This window comes from Pezoporus occidentalis, unplaced genomic scaffold, assembly GCF_034315485.1.
Source record: "Pezoporus occidentalis ecotype Australia unplaced genomic scaffold, CSIRO_AGI_Poc_V1 ctg125, whole genome shotgun sequence".
NCBI classification, from domain to species: Eukaryota; Metazoa; Chordata; class Aves; order Psittaciformes; family Psittacidae; genus Pezoporus; species Pezoporus occidentalis.
Genome location: NW_026913049.1, coordinates 897,130 through 919,433, shown reverse-complemented (window position 1 = coordinate 919,433; position 22,304 = coordinate 897,130). Strand labels below are relative to the sequence as shown.

The following is a 22,304-nucleotide window of genomic DNA, read 5'->3' as shown; positions in this document are numbered from 1 at the left end:
ACTTCATTTAGGAAGATTTACAGTGTTGAAGTATCCACTTAAAAATGTAAAATACAAAAGGAAATACAACAGGACAGAAAAAAAAATTAAAAAGCAATTTTTTTATGGGTCATTTTTCAAATTCTGAATTCAACCCTTGTAAGTGAACACTGAAATCTATATCATAAAATTTCAGAAGAAATATAGTTCACAACATATTGAAAACAGTTTACCACCTTGAAGAAGAACATGCTCTTCTTTTGTCTTCTCTCCTGCTTTTGAGAAAATAGATCTGTACACAAAACACTGCACTGCCTTGACAAACGAAGCAACATTTGACATGAATTCATGAACAGAAATCAGCCTTAGTGCCAGCATTCACAATATAGCACATGCTAACATTCAGCATTAATATATGGAATTAAAGTCTAATGAACTCACTGGGAGTATTTCCACTGAGTTCAGTGAGCTGTGGATCAAGACCATGGCGTACGTCTTGGTATGCTTCTCACCAGGCTTTGTATCAAGCATGACAGAGAGCAGGCGATGTAACTCTACCTGCATTTGAACATCACCAGTTCAGTATTGCAAATGTGTGTATGACTTTTCTCTAGCTGTAGTCACTGAAGACTTTAAAAATGGGTAACTGCAATATTTGTTTCACAGGCAGCAAGGCCCAGGCTCTCCAAACTCCCACAGCAAGTGTGTTGTAGACTCCATCTCTCCTTGGTGTGCACAGGCTGTTCCTTCTTCCCCTGCTACAGTGTTTCCACCGTAACACTGGAAAATTAACAAATTAATCCGCACTTAAAAAGTCCTCTGTTTGAGGATACCTAGAATGGCCACAGAACTACTAGAAAGGTTTAAACCTTGTGACCTTAGAGCAAAGCATCTCGCATATTTTTGTTTACATGTATTCAGTAAAACCTCCTTGGAACTCAGGATAAAGAGTCTGAAGAGATCTATGCAACTGCTTTGCACAGATCTGCTGTGTAACTATAAATTCCACTCTTTTTTAATTGATTAAGAATTAACGTAAAGTATGAGGTCATTCTAATGGTGGCATCAAACAAGTGGGCTGACGGAGATGGCTGCAAAGCACATACAGATGCTGGAGTTTATCATATGAATATAAAGCGTTAAAAGGAAGCACCAACGGACAAAAGCAGATGAATGTTAAGACATCCAGAATGGACTGCACTCCCTTGCAAATTATTATAATTGTTGTGGTGAAATTTCAAAACTGACATAGTAACTGCCTACAGCTGGTTAATTAAATACTTCCCAGATCCTTACCAGCTGAACTGACCACTAGCTTTCCTTCTGTACCTTCCTGTCTGTACTGTAAGAAATAAAAACTAGATGAAGGACACATGCTGGGACACAGCAACCCCTCTCATGCTGTAGGTTAAATTAAATATTGTAATAAAGTTGCAATAAATTGAGTAATATTTTATTAAATGTATTGTTTTACGCTGTATCAGCTGCTCCTATTTAAAACATAAAGTGGAAAGACATCATCTGCCTCTGAAGGAAGACAAAGTGACATGCTGATAGCTTAGACTTTGTTAAAGCCAGTCAATTTATGTTTCGTATTTGATTTTGGGTTTTGGAACCTAGCCATACAGTCTCACCAAATAATCTCAGATCTTCCTGAATTCTCATTTTCTTTCATGAAGGAATACTAAGTAAAACCAATTAAAAAAATTACATGCCTCCCAATTCCTCCAAAGATATATATCACTTACATTGATGTTACCATATGATTTATAAAAAATAGATATCATGACTTTGTTCACTGTCCTTTCCTTATCACAATAACTGCACAAAGTTACCTTGCAGTTACAAACTGCAACTGTGGTGCCATGTCCCATGGGCTACCTAGACACTTGGGTGATGGATCTCAATGCTGAAGTTACAGCTCAGAAACCACCTACCTAACAGAAAGGCAAATGCAAAGAAGCCTGTCACTCCTCAGGCCTCTTGCCTTCTCCCACAGCTCTCTGACAACATCTTTAGTAAAGAGTATCACCACCCACTTTACTTCCCTGTCCAAGTTCCTCCTTGTTTCCTGCCTCAACATTTCACCACGCACATGCAGATTAAAGATCTTTAACCTTGATTCAAGGGCAAGGATGTTATAATTTTCCTTCCTTCTTCCATGAAAGATGTCAGTCATTTCTGAGCAAAAGTCCCAGGGGAAAATTCTCATGCTGCTGCAAAAAAAAAAAAAAAAGACTAGGGCACATAACTCAAATCGTATTAATTAGTGAGCAACACAGTGGCCTTACCTCATTTTTAAAGTCATTTATTGCTCTTTCTCCTGTTGAGCATCTTTCTCCTTAAGCAAAAACTCGAAGTTTTTTATTTACAGTCCAATTCAGTTACTGTGGAATCACTGCATAGTGAATGAACCCAACACCTCATGAAAATAATGTAGCATACATCAAGATGTGGTGGTTTATGCCAGTCCAACTTCTGGTAGTGTTTTCACTGACTTGCAGGATTTATTCTTTTTTTTGGCATTCAGCAGCAGCAGAGAGAGTGCTAAAGTAGAGTGTTTGCAAATTAAATGGAAAAATCTGAGGAACACTCATCTTCTCTTGAAACATTCTTGTGTAGGGGGAAATGAAGATTTGCATGCATCTGTATTAGATAGAAATGATTGGGCAGAGAATAATCTCCCTACATGAATTTTAAAGCTTTCCGACACCCACATTTCTAACTGGTTTAGTACAACTGCTTCACAGATAATGCACTATGTTTAACTCTTACTAGAACACCTGCTTCATGATGCTCAATCTTGACATTAGAAAATTAATTAAAATATATTAAATTCATAATACTCCATCATTCTGTGTAATGCAACATTTAGTGCTGAAGAGCAGCTATTGAATGACACTTCTGGTGAATGGAGCCAGAATGTCTGGTCATTAGATGATAGCAGCAATATTTTAGGTAGTAAACAGATGTCAAATGAATTCATCAATAAAAAAATCTGCACAACAGGATCTAAACTCAGTCTTTTAAAGCATCAGTAATTTAATTATGCTTTCCATACAAAAAGAACAAACTTACATTTTTTACTCGGAATGACCTTGGTTTTCGAGTGCAAAACGACAAAGCAAAGATGAGGGGAAAACATTCAAGGAAGCCTCCAAAACCAGCACAGTTCCTCCTTCCCTTGTGATGGACTGTAGAACCTTCCTGTAACACACTGGCCATCATCTTCTGGGCCAGCAGTACACAGAAAACGATGTTGCTACAGTGACATCCAATCCAAATGCACAAAACCCATTTCTGTTTTCACGATGCTCATAAATGAGAAGATTGGATGGAATGAACTAGTATATGTCTGTAACTGAAAGAACATAATGTAATTAGGCTACACTGTCTCCTTTTCCATGTTGTTACTTGTTTTACTTTCACCCTTCCTATTTAATCCAGAAATTAAAATAAAATGAAAGCACATGGGCTTGTTTGAATTCCAGTACTATTCCAGATGTTTTGCTTTATCTTTGGCAATCAGTAATAATTACGAAAAATGGAGCCTCAAATTTGGAATGCCAGTTTTCTAAAAAGCATACAGAGTTCTGAGTTACACAGAACAGAGTTCAACAGAATTCAGGCCGTGTAGCCTGGAATACCTTATACACTTTCCTTGTACTTCTGTTGGAAAAAAAAAATTAAATAATTATCTAATCTTTTTGTCTTCTCAGAGTGATTCTCCAAACATATTTTCCTATGTGTTTGGGTTTTTGAGTATAGTGACATCTTTCCTCAACATGCTTTCAGATGCTGAATCCTACAGAAAGAAATGTATTTCTTATCTCTGTATAAATGAAGTCCTCTATAAATGCTGGAAAAGCCCCCCTATTCATGTAATTTTCTCTGGATTATCATACAGATATCATTCTTTTCCATACAGTACATGTGATTTCATTTTTAGGAGCATAAAATGCTCTGGGGTTCATGTTAAACACACCTCGCTTCAGTCATCTCCTACCTTCCAGTTCTTCACTATTTTCCAAGACAAATGCTAAGGAATAGTGCCTGAAAAATACTTTTTAGTATTAAATGCTGTTTCAGAGAGAAAAAAAAAAGTTAAGGGTTAGTTTTTGTGTTTTTTTTTGTTTTTGGTTTGTGGTGGTTTTTTTTTCAGGAAAAGTGTTTATTTGATTTATATCTAAAAAAAAAAAAAAGTAATTTTATTTCTTATTCCTTTTTTCTTCAAAACTGTACTTAAAAAATTAATTAAACCCCAAACCAGTCTGTCCTGACTGACCTGACACATGCATTTTTATAGTTTTAGATCGCTAGTGGCTAAGGTAAAAAATAAAAGGGTAAGAATGCTCAAGGGTAGGAATATGGTTTTGACATTTCAGATTTCTGAAGAAATGGAGGAAGATTTCCCTTTCACCTCTACAAGTTGTTTTATTTCCCGTTAGTCTTTTCATAGCTACCCAGAGGTGGCAGCTTGGGAGCAGATAAACCACTGCAGCCCAGTGAAGGGGGGGACAAACACTAGCTTACCATATTGGCCAGCTAGGTTAAAAAGCTAGTACTCGGGCAGCATGGAGCTCTGGCTATATTTGTCTTCTCCCTATGCTCTTTGAGGTGATTTGTACTCTTTGAGAAAAATATCTACACAGTGACCAATTTTTCCTTATCCTTTCAGAGAAAACAGGAGTGCTTTTCCCTTGACATCCCAAACTCCCAATACTGTCAATGTGACTCATCAGAAACTTGGCCAGAGAAAATTATACTGATCTTTCCCCCTTCCTTTCCCCCCTTGTCCCGTGTCCCCCCCCCTCTTTTTTCTCTTCTCTCTGGATTCACTTGGTATTCTCTTGCTGTATAATAGGCTGACCTACTTCTTTCCATTTAACATACTTTTAATAGTTTCATCATGTATAGTCAAATAATTCTTGATGTCAAATCTATCAGTGTTGCTCTTCATCAATGTAAAACTCTCTTTGGCTCTTCTATAATTATACTGATTCTGCCTTCTTGTCAGCTACTCTTCACACTATTTCAATATCACCTTCATGATCCAGCTTATAATTTCTATTTGCTTTAATACTGTTAAGCAAGATAATGCATACTTTATCAGTTTGAACTTCCTGGTGTGGTTAGTGTTTATAATGTAATTCTGAACAAATTGCCCATTGTGTAAGGGGAACAGAATGTCACTAAAAAGGGATGCTTTTAGCTGTGGTTTTCCAGTTATGACCGTGCTACCTACAATCACACTTAAAAAAGAGTGTAGGCAAGCTGGCTAGGGACAAGGTGATCTGTGAAAGGGTAATCTATTAGAGGACAGAACTGCAGTTTTTCACTTGGTAAGTGCAGTTCTTCACTTTCATCTTTCCTTATTAGTTCTAAATCAAATGGAGCTGGAATTGCAGATAAACTGAATCAAACAGGGTTGGACCATAGAGACTTAAGGTTCAGGATGGAATGCTTGGATCCACTGCTGGCTGTTTCATTATTTTCTGTTTAGCAGATGCTGCAGTGGCAGCAGAACTAAGGACTCCTCAGTGATTCAATTATTAGCAGCAATGAAGCTTTCTCTAGCGTGTGCTCTGCCTCCATTCAGCAGAGAGCATCTAATTCCTCTCTGAACAATCAGGGACCACTAACTACTCCATGCCAACACACCTGTGCTTTTGCATTCCCCCCAGCTCCTCATGAAGATGAATCCACAACTCACGCTTGGGAAGTGGCTCTAACCACAGAGATAGTCCAGTAATGAAATTCATCCTCCTGCATTTTAACAGAATGAGTGTTACACTTTAATTTTAAAACCAGAACTGTCAAAAGTGATATGCATTGTGAATGACTGTGTCAAATTCTGGTGCCCCTGGTCAGATATAGGACTTGTCTCTGACATCACTGATTGCTTTTGGCACACTCTAGAAATCTGCATGCTGAACATATAGATTTTAATTGGCTTCTTGCTGGTGCTTAACTCTCTTGCTCTACACAGTGAGACAAAGTGCTAAAAAAGGTTTCTAGACCATATTCTGGTAGTTGAAAGTGCTGATAGTGATATATGATACCTTTAATAAACTTATTAATTAGTCCATTTTTCCATAGATTCACATTCCAGTGTAGACTGCATACAGCATGCTGGGAAAAATACTAAAATAGAAAGAGGCCCAGTATGCCACTTCATTATACTCATTGCCTGGACATTCCCTGCAGTAATTATCCTCTGGATTTTCAAATAAATTTTTAATTTTCACCTACACCTTCACTAAAAAAAAATACTTTAAAAGTAGCAACCATGCTATAGACACCTATTTTTTTATTCCTGTTGATTTCTGAAATTACTATGATGGGAGGGTGAAGGATGTGTCAACTAAACTAGCAATCAACTTTTACTGACTGTCTATGGCCAACATCTGGTACTGACTGAGGCTTGCACAGCTTTTCATATTCCCAGAAGCCTTTTGAATAGTAAGAGCTGATGGTTTGACACATTCACTTCCTCCTGCAGCTGGGTCCAGACCTGCTGACATTTGCAAAATGGACAAAATGCCCACAGTTTTCACAAGCTCCACATGCAGTATCATTACTAAAGTTACTCTGCATGGCTATTGTTGACATTTAGATGTTGGCTTTAACTATTCAAAGCCAGTGGCTTATGCACAATGATTCAAAAAATCCCCTAGTGCGCATCAACATAATTCACTGCTGTGTGAAGGAGGAGTGTGCAATAGTGTGAATACCTGCATGTATGTGTAAATAAATCCGTCTCTTCTCAGTCCCTGTAGTGATGTAGTGGTCCTGTAGCTGATGCTGTGAAGCAGGAAATCCGATTATACTTCACTTAGTGTGCATAACTAAAAATGTTATTATTGGTCATAAAATTATCCAGTCCTTTAAAAACTCAAATCTATGAACTATATGACTGTATTCTTCAGCCTGACTTCACACTGTTTGAGGATGTGCTTCCTTTAATTTGTTTTATTATGCAGGCCTCATTTTGGTGTGAGAGAAGGTTGAAATTTTCATTGTAAAGTGTGTGGGAATTTGAGCTCAGGCAAACTTCTTCCATTCCTGTGACTGAGCACAGCTTTCACATACACTATATCCCATTTCCCAAGTCAAAACACCACCACAACAACATCTGTTTTCCAAATGTGTCCTAAAATGAAATGTCACTGCTTTGATGAACAGCTTCTACAGCAAAAGTGTGTGACCAAATGACAACAGACCACTGTTCACACAAAAAATGAGCATAATAAAATGACACTGAACAGCAAAATCCTATGTCATTAAAACATTTAAAAACAAAACAAGCCACCAAACAAATCCCCATTAAAACAAATAAATCTCATTATCTTTTAAAACCTTAAGCAGGTATACAGATTCATCAACAGGACAAACAAGGTAGATAAGAGTTAACCAAGATCATCACTACTTACATTGCTGTGAATTCCTCTCATAAAACTTCAGTTCAAAGGGAGAAACTCACTCACAGCCGCACAGTAGGCAGGCTGCAAACCACAGAGGTTTCAATAGCAAGGCATTTTGATTCAGCCCAAAGCTCTCCTGTGTCTTCATACACTAGCTGGAGGAATATTTTGTGCCCACTAAAATCAATTGTTTTCCCCCAAATTCAGCACCTTGGCAATATGAGCCCTGACATGACTTAGTACAATTTTCCCAGAAATATTCCCTGAACATTAACTTCCATAAATGTATTTCAGGGTGCAAGTCCTTGAGGATGCACACACAAAATAGTTTATTTGTATTTGGAGAGAGGAAAATATTGTTATGTTTGTGACTCTCCCCATGCTGCGACAAACTTAATGGTACAGTAAAAAACACATTAATCAAAAGTTCAAGTCATATTTTTATACACTAATAGCAGAGGTTACGAATAACACAAACAAAATACCAACTGAGATTGAGTACTTGCAAACCAACTGCTTCCTAGCTGGTCAGCCTCCTGTACTGCTAAGACATATCTCAGAAATCACAGGCAACAATCACAGTTCAGAATTTTTTGAATTTTGCTTACAATTCTGGAAAAAAAAAACAAAACCAAAACCAAAACCCAAACACACCAGCTTTCCCTGGGCACTCATACACACATATATGTGAAATTACTGTTTGAAATACAAATGCACTGGACTTGTCCATCTTGGGTACTCAAAAGATCATTTTCTCCCCTCCTTGATTCACCCCTCATCTAGTACAGGTCCTGCAAAAGTGATGCAAATTGCTATTCCAAAAGACGAGTACCTTATTTGCTACAAAAAGCTGTTACCCTTTTTTTTTCCAGTCAGCCACGAACACTAAATATCACACAAGAAATCTGCTTATTCTGGAAGCTCATGGATTTTATTACCTTGGTAACAAAGTGATCTGTTCAAACTGGCTTTTGCTGCTGGTTTTAGAGGTTTCTGTGTAACGGAAAAAGCCATGAAGAGCAGAAGAATAGGTAACTGACCCCTTTCCTTATGCTTGCATCAGTTTCTACAGATGGGAGAACGGACATACTGTGAAAATGAGGTCCCTGGTTGCTCAGAACCAGTAATTAGTAGTTGAACTGGATTAAAAATAGAGTCTTCAGGTTTGTGATAGTCACTAATAAAATCCCAGTAAAGAATGGAATTTTACTTTCAATATATCAAGAGAATATTTTGAATCTGGACAACAAAAACAATTGTAAAGAAACAAAATGTTTGAACAAAGTGTTTACATTTTCACATCCATCTTCAGATTTTTGTTAACAAGCATCCAAATGTTGCCATTTATGCTTGTTATAAATAAATGAAAAAAAAATCAAATCACTTCATATAGAAGCTCCTGTAAGTCTCCCTTTTTCTTAGATGATTTTGGTGTTTTATTGATTGCTTCCAAAGGAGAAAAAAAATAGTGATGGTGACACATACATCTAATGTTTCAGTGTTGCTGCATTGGTGTGTGTCACTGACAGGTGAAAAGCCTCTCAGCCCAGCATGAGGATGAGATGGAGGCAGTTTCGCCCAAGCCACAGCCTGTATCCATCACTTAAAAGCACACTTCCAGGAAACTTTTTCTACTCATATGGCAAAGGACTTGAAGCATGGTTTTTAAAACGTTGACAGCAGCAAGCTCTACTGCAAAAAACAACTGAAGCCTGATCTTTCTCTGGAAAATAACCCTACACAAATGGCACAGCGGGGATCCATATTAATAATTGCAGAGTGCCTTTTGTAGCAAACGCAACAAGTTGGCAGGCAGTTTTGTGGGGTTTCTGTCAACCCTGCATATTAGGTATGAAATATGAAAACTGGGCAAGGCTCTCTCCAAGTATGACTGTCATTAGTAAAAGTGTTGGATGTGAAAACTGCCCTGAGTTGTAGCTCAGGAGCCTCATTGTGGGCTGCAGTAATAAGAGCTAATTGATCGAAGTGGGCACAGTGAGAAAACATTGTAGACATTTCTGAGTGGTACAGCAGCCAGAAAATAATATTCACCAGTCACACATGTACTGGTTGCATCTCCACCTAGTCTCCAGAAAAAAAAAAAAAAATAATGGAAAAGTGATTTTCTGAATATTTTATGCTGTTGAGAGTGAATTACATTTGACTGAGTCAAAAACCTTGTTTAAAATTAGTATTTATTTATTTATTGGTGACCTTATAAGTGTCTATAAATATATAAAGGGGGAGTGTCACGAGGATGGAGCCAGGCTCTACTCAGTGGCAAACAATGATAGGACAAGGGGTAATGGGTGCAAACTGGAACACAAGAGGTTCCACTTAAACTTGAGAAGAAACTTCTTCTCAGTGAGGGTGACGGAACACTGGAACAGGCTGCCCAGGGAGGTTGTGGAGTCTCCTTCCCTGGAGACATTCAAAACCCGCCTGGACACATTCCTGTGTAACATTATCTAGGTGTTCCTGCTCCGGCAGGGGGATTGGACTAGATGATCTTTCGAGGTCCCTTCCAATCTCTAGCATACTGTGATACTGTGATACTGTGATTTATCATCAGATTGTCGATATTTTTGTGCTTTGAAAACAAGAAAAAAGAGAAGAAGCATTCTGGTTTACAAGACAAACCACAGAACTGAAGAGATTTTTTAAGGTTAAGGAGTATGCTTTTTAAATGTTTCAGACAAAAATACAAAATTCCTTTAACACCAAATGTAATATTCCATGGTATAAAGTAAAGATTAGGTGTAATGAGCATCCCCTTCTTAAAGGTATGTGTTCAGGACTTCACCTAAAATTAACTAAATTGCAGTCAAAGTTGTTTTTAAGTATACGTGCAGTTTAAGATTGTGTATGAAGTTGCTCAGATCATGCATGTATGGCTCCCGAAGTCAAAACTCCAACCTAGCGCTGGCTTTCAGCACACACAGCACATAAGCTTTGTGTACTCTGCAGGCAGTCTGGGTTTTCTTTTCCCCAGACTATCAATACTAATGAGAAAAAGCCAGTAAATTTTACTAAGAAGGATATTTTTTAGCTTTTCTTGCCCTGAATATACAAAGAAATGAGAATAAGTCACTACCTGAGATTTAAATTTGCATGAGACAGTTATCTCCTGTAGGATTTCATATGGAACTCTAGCTTAGTATAGTTAGTTATTGAGCTGCATTAAACTGCACTCTATCAGCTCCTCTGTGGGTTTTTTTACCACTCCTTTTCCAAAAACTTCTAAATTTTCATAGCCTCTTTTTTAGCACTTGTTTTAGGTCTTCTTCCATTTCCTGCAACCCTTGCTAGTTGAAAGTGGTTATGGGAGCCTACCTCTGCTCACAACTCGGCTTTCTTGCCCAGTCTGTTGCTGTAACCTGGCACCTGGCAAGAATTGATTGGTCACTGAGCTCAAAACATTAAATATTTAAAGTGGCACCACACCATTCATAAAGTGAAATGTAAAGTGTTTGTTTACTCTCTGCTAATTATTTTAGTCCAAGCAGGCAGACTCAACTGTCTACATTATTAATTAAACCTCTAAGAATGAGCTAAGGACAGGAAATGTTCTTCTCTGCTGTAACAGTGATAAAGCATAAGCTGTGATTCTCTTTTTGTCCAAACTGCACAAATACAAAGCTAAACAAATCATATCACTCCCTATTTTCAAATGGCTTGAATAGAAGTTTACTAGTTATGAAATCCCAGATTATGAACGTCTTTAGGAAGTATAACTACTGTTACTAATTTACTGTTGAGGCTACCTGCTGAATCTAGCAGCAAAGATTCATGGTCTCTAAAATAGTGTGCTTTAAAACATATTAATTCGAAGGTTACCTTAAAGGAAAAAAATTAAGGTTTCCCCAAAGGCCATGCAACAACATTGTATGATGATCCACATGCAACTTCTACAAGTGATCTATTTCTTGATAACTGTATCTTTGCTATAGAAGTATCATATAAACACTAATTGTTGGGCTTTGCGATCAGGACCTCTGTACAGTGATGGAAACCACAACAATTAATTGTTTTGATATAAAGTGCAACAGTTTCATTGCACAGCTTGAATAAATGCAAGATTCTTAAACTGGACTTTTCAATGATGATAATAAATTCTGTTCCATTCTGTCAAACTTTCACACAGTGGTCGAGTACCGATTTGCAATTTAGAAACTGAAACACTCAAAATTCTAATTTTTGTTAGACACAGGGGGACAAATCCAAAGGGAATGGAAGAGATTAGTTATAGCATGCAAAGAGGCAGGATAGATGTAAGCACACACATCTTTGAACTGCAACTTTTGAGTGTCACAGAATATAAAGCCTACCACTCTGCTGTGTGTCTCTGCAGGACTCTGGAGCCTAATTATAGAGCTGTATGAAAAAGTTCTGCTTGTCAGCAGAACTGGCAAGGGAAAAAAAAAATCCACATTTTTGCACATTCACAGAAGAATAAAATATTTAGGCAGAAAATCATCATTGCTGCAGATGGACACTTACTGACCAAAAATGGGTAATTTTTGTGCAGCCCTGCTTGTCGCTAGCATGGCCAGAATACATATGGTATCAGACTTAAAATCCAGCCTAGAATTTCTCTGTCACTGAAAGTGGCCAGGTATGCTTCATAGGATAGTAGGAGTTGAGGGCTGCAGGTGGGGGAGCCATCTCAAAATGAGCAGGCAGGTCAGCACGGAATTTAGCTCTGCATGGTCTTGGGGCCTTCTGAGCAAGGCTTAGCCCCAAAAGCCCAATTGCAATTACAAGGCAAATGTAAGGATATGTCCATATCATGGCAATGGAGAAAGACAATGAGAAGTGTAAGCGATGTGCATAAACTTAAAAAAAGCAGCAGTCAGCAGTTGCTAGTAGCCAATGTGGTCAACTGCCTTTCACTGTATTTAAAGACACACTCTCTAAATGCATGCTTTGAGTGAGAGCAAATATAGATATAAAAGAGCTACTCTATACTCAGAACATGTCATAAGGATTTCTATGGTATTTTTAGGATAAATACAACTTGACAGCATAATAAGCACAAGACCTCTGATTCCCAGCTGTGTTCAGGTTACAGTCTCTACCCAGTGTATCAAGAAACTTCAATAACCCAAACCGGTGTTCTCTGTGTGTGGTGTTGGACCCTCCATCTCGCTAAAAGAAGAGTTTTCCCATTTGTATTTCAGGTCTGTGACACAGAAGAGGAATAATTTATGTGGAATTTCCCCTTCTCCCCCCACTTATTAATGAGCAGAGAAAAGGTGATTCATGACCACATGGTCCCCATCATTCCTGTACTATCCAACCCATGTTTACAGCCTCTCAGTGAAAAGCCTGGCTCTTAAACTCAACCTGTAGTGACCCGTGCTTTCAGCTCTGGGCAAGTGTTTTTCCCTTAAGCTTGTTAAATGTGGTGTGAATTTTATGTAAAAGTGCCTTTTTCTTATTTCTTTTTTCTTTCTTTTCCCTCAACATCATCTAATTTGGCAGTCCTTGGAGTGCCATAGAGTCTCTTTAATGTAACTCAAGCCACAAGGACTCCGACTTCACTGCATTAACAAAATACATTTATTTGCTGCCTTTATACATGGCAATGGGAGTGATAGAAGGGTTGTGTTTTCAATACTTCCCTCATCTCCTTCTTTGTCTTACACTGGCAGTAAAATCCAAATTACAGAAAAGGCAAATCAAGCATACAAATTGCGAAAACTAATTTCATGCAAGATAACATGGGAAAATCTCAGGTGATGACTAAAACAAAGAAAAATGGCAATAAAATAGACTGCATTAACAAAAAACTTATAACTAAAGTCACAAAATTCAGAAATATTTTTATACACTAGTAACTAATAAATTCCAAATAAAAATTAATACCAATAAAAGCAATTAAAATCTCCTATGACAGGACCTTCTGTCCATAGTCTACAAGTTTCTATTGACTGAACTGTTAGCCTGTTTTCTTACAGAAGGAAAAAGGATTTCTTCCTATATCATTGAGGTGTCGTTAAATCTGTTGTATGGTATAAAGAAGCAAGGTAACACTATTTCCAGTGTTCTTGATCCTGGAAGTTAGTTTTGTTTAGATTAATTTTTATTTTCAAGTCAATGGATAGAGTTTTTCTCAGCCACTTCAAAGAACAGCATTAGGCCAAATAAAAGGTAAACCTTTGTATTTGCTTTGCTCTGCTTCCTCATCACAATGCTATAATAAAACCAGAAATAATAACAGAAACTCCAAAATCACTGCCTTGCATATAGCTGTTTATAGTCTGTTTCTTTCACTGACAAAATATTCCAGATCTTATTATACCACCTACAGGTAGTTTTTAGATAAATACTTGGGATCCCCTAAGCTGCTTAGTTACGCTCCTGTAGACTGTAAAAAGAAAGCACTCCCATTACAGTTTCTGGAGAGTTTCTCACAACCCTCATTCTTTTGACTTTAAACCAGTCTCCACAATGCAGCCTGCTATCTTGTCTGAATTCTGACGTAACACATGAAACTAGCACACTGCTGTTGAAATAGACAGTATTTTTAGTAAATATTAAGTGTTCAATTCACCATAATTTCTAAAATGCCAATGTCACATATGAATACATGTCATTATTTTCTGTTGAAGCAAAATAACCAAAAAACTATGATAGTTTCCTTTTTGTCTCATACCTTATTCACATTTGCAGATCCTATAATCCTATATAATCATGCACACATTGTTTATAATTTCAACATATTTTTGCATCTTTGAAAGAAATCCTTAGCAAATTCCTTTACATTCCTTTACAACTAAAGTCATGACGTTGCAAAGGATATATTTTGCAAAGACTGACAGCGCAGGAATCTTGACAGTAACTTATGAACAGTTAATGAAAACTTACAGAGATGATAGCAGATTTTTGAACAAGTAACTTCTGGCGGTAAATGACCTTTTAAGCGTATAATCTTTAGTACTTTTATACACAATGTTTCTCAGCTTGCTTAACCTTTATTTGTTTTCTACAAAAGGGCTTTGCTTTTTTAAGGTCTTGATCAATCAGTCTAACTGTCTTGCTTCTAGTTTGCAAGGTACTTCTTGCAAGAATTTATGCAAGAATTTAATCCAAATTCCACTGAATTATGCTGCTTTGATGCTGCATATTTTCTCCTGTTGTTGATTAATATGCCTCTTGTGCAAACATCTTCCTCCTACCTGATGCCTCCAGTAATGTCTCAATTTGTTGCTGATGACATTCAAATTTCCTCAAGAGATGCCTCGTGAAGTCACAAACAGAGGATTATGCCCATCAGTGAATGACTCAGGCACAAAGTGATTGATAAGGCAAATAAGTACTTAGATGTTAGCAATCAGTCAGTTGTGATATGCAAGGGGGAAAACAAGACTGCAGACATTTCAGCTATATATCATGTTTTCCAAATTATCTCTTTGTGTGTGGATGGTCCTCTTTAGTATATTACTCTCCCTTGGTATCTGATCTGTTCTATGTCTTCAATTATGCCTCTTATCAAAGTCATGTAACAGTCTTTCTCGGTTTGAAGCCCAACCTGCACCCCCTAAATCCAGGCAGAGGAAATACTACACAACTGATTTTGAATTGAGAAGCTGTGCACACACGCATCAAAGCGATGCTATGACATCAGAGAAGTCATGGCTTTATTCCCAGACTCCCTGAGTTTTATGTAAGCAATATAACATGACACTGCACAAGTTATAGTCAAGTAAGCACATTCTGAGCATCTTGCATAGCATGAAACTGAGAAATCAAGAACTTGTATCACCTCAGAATTGCAGGAGTCAAAGACCGAACAAAGAACACAGCCATGGCACAGGAGTGAGTACATTACCTGCTTTAACTCATGATTTTTGGATTGACAAAAACAATTAAAAAGTTTTAACAAGGAGAATATATCTTCTAATACAATCTCATGCAGAAGTCCATATACTTGTTTTTCACAAGATTTGATCTGCATGAGATTTTGGAAAGCTGAAGACTGAATTAATTCAGAAAAGATGTCTAAGATGTATGCATTTCAGAAGTAATTGTGGACTGCTGGTACAGTCTTCAGACAAATCTGCAAGACATTTTACAGCACGTATGTGTGATCATTACACGTCATAGTGTTGCAGATTGTATCTTGGTTTTTTTTCTGTTGTGGGAGGTGATCTTGAAGAAATCTGTATATGATCATGGTAGCATGGCTGTGAAACACAGATATCTTCCCTTAGATGTAAGCTTTTCAAAGGTCACAAAGAACAGCCAAAAGGGAAGAGCTTTTGAGCTAAGACATACGTTCTCTGATTCAGGGACCATTTTGTGTTCACAGCTCCTAGTACAATGCAATCTTGATTTATGATTACAGTGCCTAGTTGCTATGATGATGATAATGATAAAGTTTATAATGGAGTCAGAGGACCTTGCTAATAAAGCAACAAATCTTCCAGGACAATCAGAGTTCTAATCTAAATACTATTTAGTATGGACTTGTGATGTGAATTAAGACAGTTGGGCAACTGCATTTTAAAGTGACATAAGCATTTTTGTAAATATATGTAAATAGATGCATGTATAAGTGATGCTGTATTAGAAAAATCTACAATTTATATATACAATTGGTCAACTGTACAGCAACTGTAACATAAATAGTAGGTACAGATCTACGTCTGATTTTTTTTCAATTTTGAAAGTGTGCATATGCAACCTTTGATACAAAGTTTAATATCATTAACTTGGTCCACAAAGTGGATTATGTAAGTATAATATTCCAGGCAGTGAATGCTTGCAGAAAAGAAATCAGTAAGCATAGAAAAAATAAACTTGACTTAAACATTTAAGTGTCTCTATGTCCAGCACTTCAAATGCTAGTCTGAAATACAAACATATTTTTGTTTGCTAGGCATACTGAAATTTCTATAGACGAACAAGACAGCTCATGAAATTTTTAGTATTTTCTGTTCCATCCATTTGAGAATCTGTCCACCTTGTCCCCTGTCCAAGCCATCACATGAATAAATGCAAAGATAAATGGCTACATCACAGTGATATGAACATGACAAAGCTGAATGACTCTGCCAAACTAACAGAGCTGAATGTCACAAGTGTTCCAGCATGTCCAGAATGTGTCTTTTTCTTTTTTTTTTTTTTCTGAATGACTCTAATACTAAGCTTTTGGAAAATGTTCTGTGTGAGAACCATCTCAGAAGAAGAGGTGAAATATATATACCGTGAATTTATTGACTAATTTTCAGGAGGTTTTGCTCATCACACTCCAGGTCTCTGGGGAGACATGCAAATAACTCAGAGGAGATAGCATACAAAAGACTGTGCAGTAAGCTAATGGGGATAAATGGTCATCTTTCAGAAGTGATAATGCATGTGTACTTAAACAAGTACCAAGTAACCACCTTTTCAAAAGTAAATCTCTGTTAAGCTCCTTGCCAATTACTATGTTTTAAAGCACATTTTTGGTGGGGATTATTGCAACAAGCACACCTAGATATGTCTTTTTATGGCTAAGCAAGAATTGCAACTTTTCAAGTTTAGCACCCAAATGTATTCTCAAAATAATATTATGAGGCTGTTACGCTGTTAGATTAGTTTCTTCAGATACTATGACCACAAAGTCTTTCTTACTTCCCTGCCTATCTGCATAGCTAGAACTCTTCATTGAATGCATTGCTACAGCAGGCTGGTTACAATCTATAGCAAGAATGTTACAGCCACAGCACAATGTCCCTCACGTATTTAATAAAGACTATAAAACCCATAAAAATACAACAGGGTTCATGAATTCTATAAAAGTGATGCCATTTGGTAAGGGAAGAAACCCATAAGACTGATCTGATACTACATCATCTAGAAAGCCATACATTTAGTCTTTATCAAAATGATTTGCAGTCTAGGAGTCCCATTGGACATGTAGCAAATCTTAAACTTTTGGCTATTAAAACCTGAGAATTTCACTCACGAGGAGGCTGAAGTCACATTCCCTGTGTATTGAATGGAAAGTTGTGATCCTCTACCCCTCTCGGTAACTGCAATGAACTACCTTCAATGTTTGTCTGCTTTTAGTTCCAGCAGCAAAAGGTTCTCCAAAGATATCATCATGTTTTAACTCAATTTACAATAAAACCTTTAAGAGCATACTGAAAAAGGAAACTCCCCGAAGACGTTTCTGATGGATGGAAAGAGTTTGATGCATTTTCTATTTCTAGGTATGGCAATGGAGAAGGGTTATCAATTTTTCCCGAGAATGACATGTGAGTTTGGTCCTGAAAGAGATGTAAAGAGGTAAACTATGGTGTTGGTAACTACTGTATGACAGGATGAATTGCACTGTCATTCTGACATAACCTTATGGCTCTGTAAACTTAGAACTAGCCTGAGTGGATGACAACACAGAATAAGTATGGGCATGTGTGATCAAGAACATCAGCTGTAACATGGATGGCAATTCTAAAGCTTTATTATATTCACAGCATACAGAACCTGACATCATCTTCCCTTGTTATATATCTACTTGCACCTAAAACTTGATCTGTGGCCTTTATAAAGTACAGTGAAAAATCATCCTGAACTCTCCTCCTTCCACTAACTAGAAAGTGTTACTGTTGCTTCTATTCCAGCTTGCAAAGACACAGGATCGTTTCTCTCATGTATGGTATATGTGTGTGTATAAACACAGATATACATGACGCTTTGAAATCTTAAATATAAGTAAAATCAGAACATATTTATCTTCGAAAATTTTAACAATTTTGTGTTTTGTTTCTTTTTTAAAGGCACTGGCCCCTAATGTAGTGTTACTGATCAGAACTGCTCAGAAGATAAAGCTCTGTAGGGACTCCATCACTTCCAGACAGAGCATTTTCCCCCTGTAAAGTGCTAAGTTGTTAATACAGAGTGTAACAGACCCTGAAAAATGCATCACAGAGCCTATGCACAGAAGGACGAAGATAAATTCTGCGAAACACCTAACAATAAAATATTCACAAGCAAACATATATTTGACATTGATTCTCAGGAATTAAGAGTGCAGTATAAACTGTGGTGCATTTCAGTTTAGTATCTTACAGTATGGGAAATTGTTTAAATGATTGAGGTGGTTATGAGACTGAGAGAAAGTACAATGCAGAAGCAGTTAGCAGGAACATATGGAGGGAGCAGACCAACAGTGGCAAATTATGCAGTGAATTCAGAGGAGCTAAGATCTTTGTTGCAGGCTACATGCAGAAAGAAAAATGTAATTCAGAAGAACCATTTTTTTTTCAATGCCACTGAACCAATCACTTCAGATGATTCAATGCTACCCCCTTGACATGTACATTCTTCTAGTTTTCCATGATGTCTTTAATAAAAAGTTGCATAAATACTTAAAACATAATTCCTATTATTAACCTAATCAGAAAACTTTCAGTATACTGAATCTTTTCAGCAGAACAGATTTTCCTGTATTGCTAGCAAATCAGATTTATTCTTTTTGAACATGCCTGCCAGCTTTATAACAAGCAAGAAAGAAAACTGGATCTCAGACTCTCACTGAAAGCCTCATAGTTTTAACTTCCTCCTTTCATCTAGAGCTCTTTACCTTTACTGACACCCTCTGGTCCCTATCTCTAAGTCAGGTTTGAATTCATTCCAGCACTCCTTCCAAAACTTACTTTCCAAATCGATAATTGCAGAGCACAGAACACTGGACATTTTCTGAAGCCCCCATAAATCGTATCACTGATTCCCCAATAGTTTACCATGTCAGCAACTTATTCAGGGGACTCAAACAAATTTGCCAGTCATGACCTTCCTTTATTGAATCTGTGCTGACGATCCTCTAAGTTACGCATTTCTTAAAGTTGCCCTTTATTATTTCCTAACAGCAGAGTTTTTAATCACATCTTTTATCTTAGCTGCTAGGATATTTTTCCTCAAAATCTGTTTTCAAAGATTCTTTCTTTCAAGTTCTCAGCTATTAATTCAGCCAGATTTTTGCTGTTTTCATTCTTAATACATCTGCCCTCATATAAAATGAAGATTCTTTCCCCTGACATTTTAACCTAGAATTCAAAGTATGACTTTCAGTTTCATATTGACCGACAAACCTAACATCTACTCTCTTAGTCTCCAACCCATCTGTAGCTATCTTCATGCTCTGCTAGTTCTGACTTTTTCATGGCCATCTGCCTTATAAGAGTAAGAAAAAGAAGTGCATGTTGAATACTCCACTTTCAAAACTATTTAGCTGTTACCACCTACAAGTATGCTTAACACTTCCTCCTTTCCTTGCATGTCTGTTGCCTTCCAATACCTTTTTTTCTTAACCACATCTCTTAATCACTCACATAGTTAAAAGTATATTGCCACAGAGGGCCACTGTACGTGAAATAATCCTCACTTACCATAGTTCATGTCTCAGTTTTCTCTCTTCCTTTAGTGTACCTCACTAGTAAACAAGTATCTTCCCACCCAACAAGATAGAAATATGAAGAGGTTTTTCCTTGAAACTTTGCAGATAAATGCTAAAGTAATTAAAAACAATTTATGAAAATATATTTTTACAAATTCTAATAGTTATTTTGATAGCACTTTAAAATAATGGCCCAATTATTGCTAATTCTTTTGATATCCACTGTAATAATATTAATCATCATGAACTGATCTTGCATTAGTATTGATTACCATAAAGTACTTCTGAAGGAGTTCTACTATAACTCAACAGGAATTAATTGCACTTTTATTAATTGGAAAATGTCATCCAAATTTTAATTATCAGGAATCCCCTTTAGCTTTTGGGTAACAGTGAGCTTGTAATTTATTTGTACTTTCAAACTTTAGGGTCTCATCCAAAGCTCACTGAAGACTAGGGGAATGCTGTAACTCCTTAGAAAAATTTGGGGTCAGGTCCTTCATCAAAAAAAACACTACTGAAAATGTGGCATTCATGGAAAGTATTACTTTTTAACGTAAAAAAAAAAAAAATCCAGCTTCGCAAAAACTTCAAATTTCTGAAATACTGCAACACAGAAAACTTTGGTGCTAAACAGTCACATTATACCACCTTGTATAAGTTCTGTTCTATGAAGTTCCTCAGTGTTCAACAAGAATGGAACTAAACACCTGAAGGAGTACAAATAAAGTAACGGATGCAGATTTTTCTTTACTGAGATAGAGATTCTTAAAACCACAGTTTCATTATTTGTTTCACAGAAATAACTCAGTCCATCTTCTCACCAGCTCACAGGCATTCCACACAGTCTTATGCACTGTCCTCGCATCCGAGAGGGAAAATCATTGCATCTTTATGTAATTCTATCTCCTCTGCCTGTCAGCAGAGAACAGTCCATGCACCGTACTTCTCTAATTCAGAAGATAATTGTTTATCCCAAAGCCAAGTACCATTCTGAACTCCTTAACAACACAACTTTTAGTGCAGCACTATAAACTTAACACGCCAGGTTATTTTCTGTTTCCCCCTAAAGCACTGGCACGATAGCTCTCCCAAACATAAAAAATTAGCACATTAAAACAGGCATTCTTTCTCTGAAGTATGTGTTTGTTCTAAAAGCCTCACATTTCTCCTCATAACTCATTCACTGCAGTAGTTTGCTAGCTAGTTAAATGACAAGAAGCATGCAGTACATCACAGTAATTTCTGCTTCAACTTTTCTGCTCAATTATGACAACAATTTCAGCGTAAGATTCAAAACAAAAAGCAAAACACATAAACCTGCAGTAGGAGCCCAAAAATGGGATCTCTCACCATTGCTGGCTTCGCAGCAGACTGCTCGCAGAGATGCTGCGATGGATATTGCAACAAATAAACCGCGCACACACACTCCAAAGTCTAACCAGGGAAATCAGTGCCTGGCTTGGGGAATGGCAAACACACTTACCGCTGCTGTGGCACCGGCTCTCTCTCGCCCTGACTCTCAGTCTCTCTCTCCCATTCTCCTGACAGCCTCAAATACAGCAGTCCCTTACGGTGCTGAGCCTGTGGGGAGCAGAGAATTGCAGAGTTGGGGTTTTTCGCTTGTTTTTTTTTCTCTTTTAACCATCCAGAGGTAGTTCTCCAGACCCGACCGCCTCTCCTCCTCTGCGCCTCGCCTCACTCACTGATGGAGAGCCCAGGTGAAGGCATCCGCGCCGACAGCCCCTCCCGGCCCCACAGTCCCCCCTCCCGCGGGGGGACCGAGGCACCTCCCCCGGCTGCTCCCGGGGGGCGGTGGAGGTTCTGCCCGCCCCTGGCTGGACGCGTGTGGATGGATGTGCGGTGTGTATGTGTATTTATGAGTGTGTCACCTCACACCCCCGCCCGCCCTAGGGCTAGCCCCTACCCCTAAGCGCACAAGCCCCCCCCCGCCTTCCCTTCTCCTCCTCCCTCTCCCCTTCCTCCTCCTCTTGCTCCTCGCAGCCTGCCTCACGGAATTTTTCCTCTTCTCCACTCTGCCCCGGAGCGTGAAAGCAAGAGGGCGAGTTGCCGAGAGCTCTCCTCTGATCTGCTACTCCTCCCTAACCCAAGCCACCAGCTTTTCCCAGAAGCCAGTTTCTGCTACATCCTGTCCTTCCCGCCCCCTTCCCTATCCTTCTTCCAGGTAGATTTTTAAAGATTATTTTTTTTCCTTTAAATGTATTTTATGCCCCTCCAGTGGTGATGACCCTCCCTACCCGGCGCCCTGCAGTCGGGGCCAGCGCCGGAGCCGCGGCTGCACCGCACCACACGGCACCCGCGCGCGGCTGCTGTAACTCGGAAAACATCGGGGCAGCAAGCGCGGGGACGGCAGCTGCAACGCCCCGATGCCGGCAGCCCCTTCCCTTCTCTTCCCCATCACCCATCCGCGTTTAACCGCACACCGCTTCCACAGCTCACAGAGCGATCCAGCTCTGGCGGACCGCTCCTCGCCGATGCTCATACCCTGCCCC

At 38.2% G+C, this 22,304-nt stretch overlaps 1 protein-coding gene across 7 annotated transcripts in view; it reads right to left on the bottom strand.

The window, feature by feature from the left end:
* The window catches only part of CNTN5 (contactin 5), a 642,522-nt gene extending 620,885 nt beyond the window's left edge, over positions 1-21,637 (bottom strand). For 2 of the 7 annotated variants that reach the window (XM_062607746.1, XM_062607745.1), the window contains exon 1: positions 21,278-21,633. The gene's annotated coding sequence lies outside the window, so the exon portion shown is untranslated. Of the gene's footprint in view, positions 1-21,144; positions 21,249-21,277 lie in introns of those variants that run through there. The other 5 variants (XM_062607751.1, XM_062607750.1, XM_062607752.1 and 2 more) reach the window with 4 other exon arrangements.
* Between the last annotated feature and the right edge of the window lie 667 nt (positions 21,638-22,304).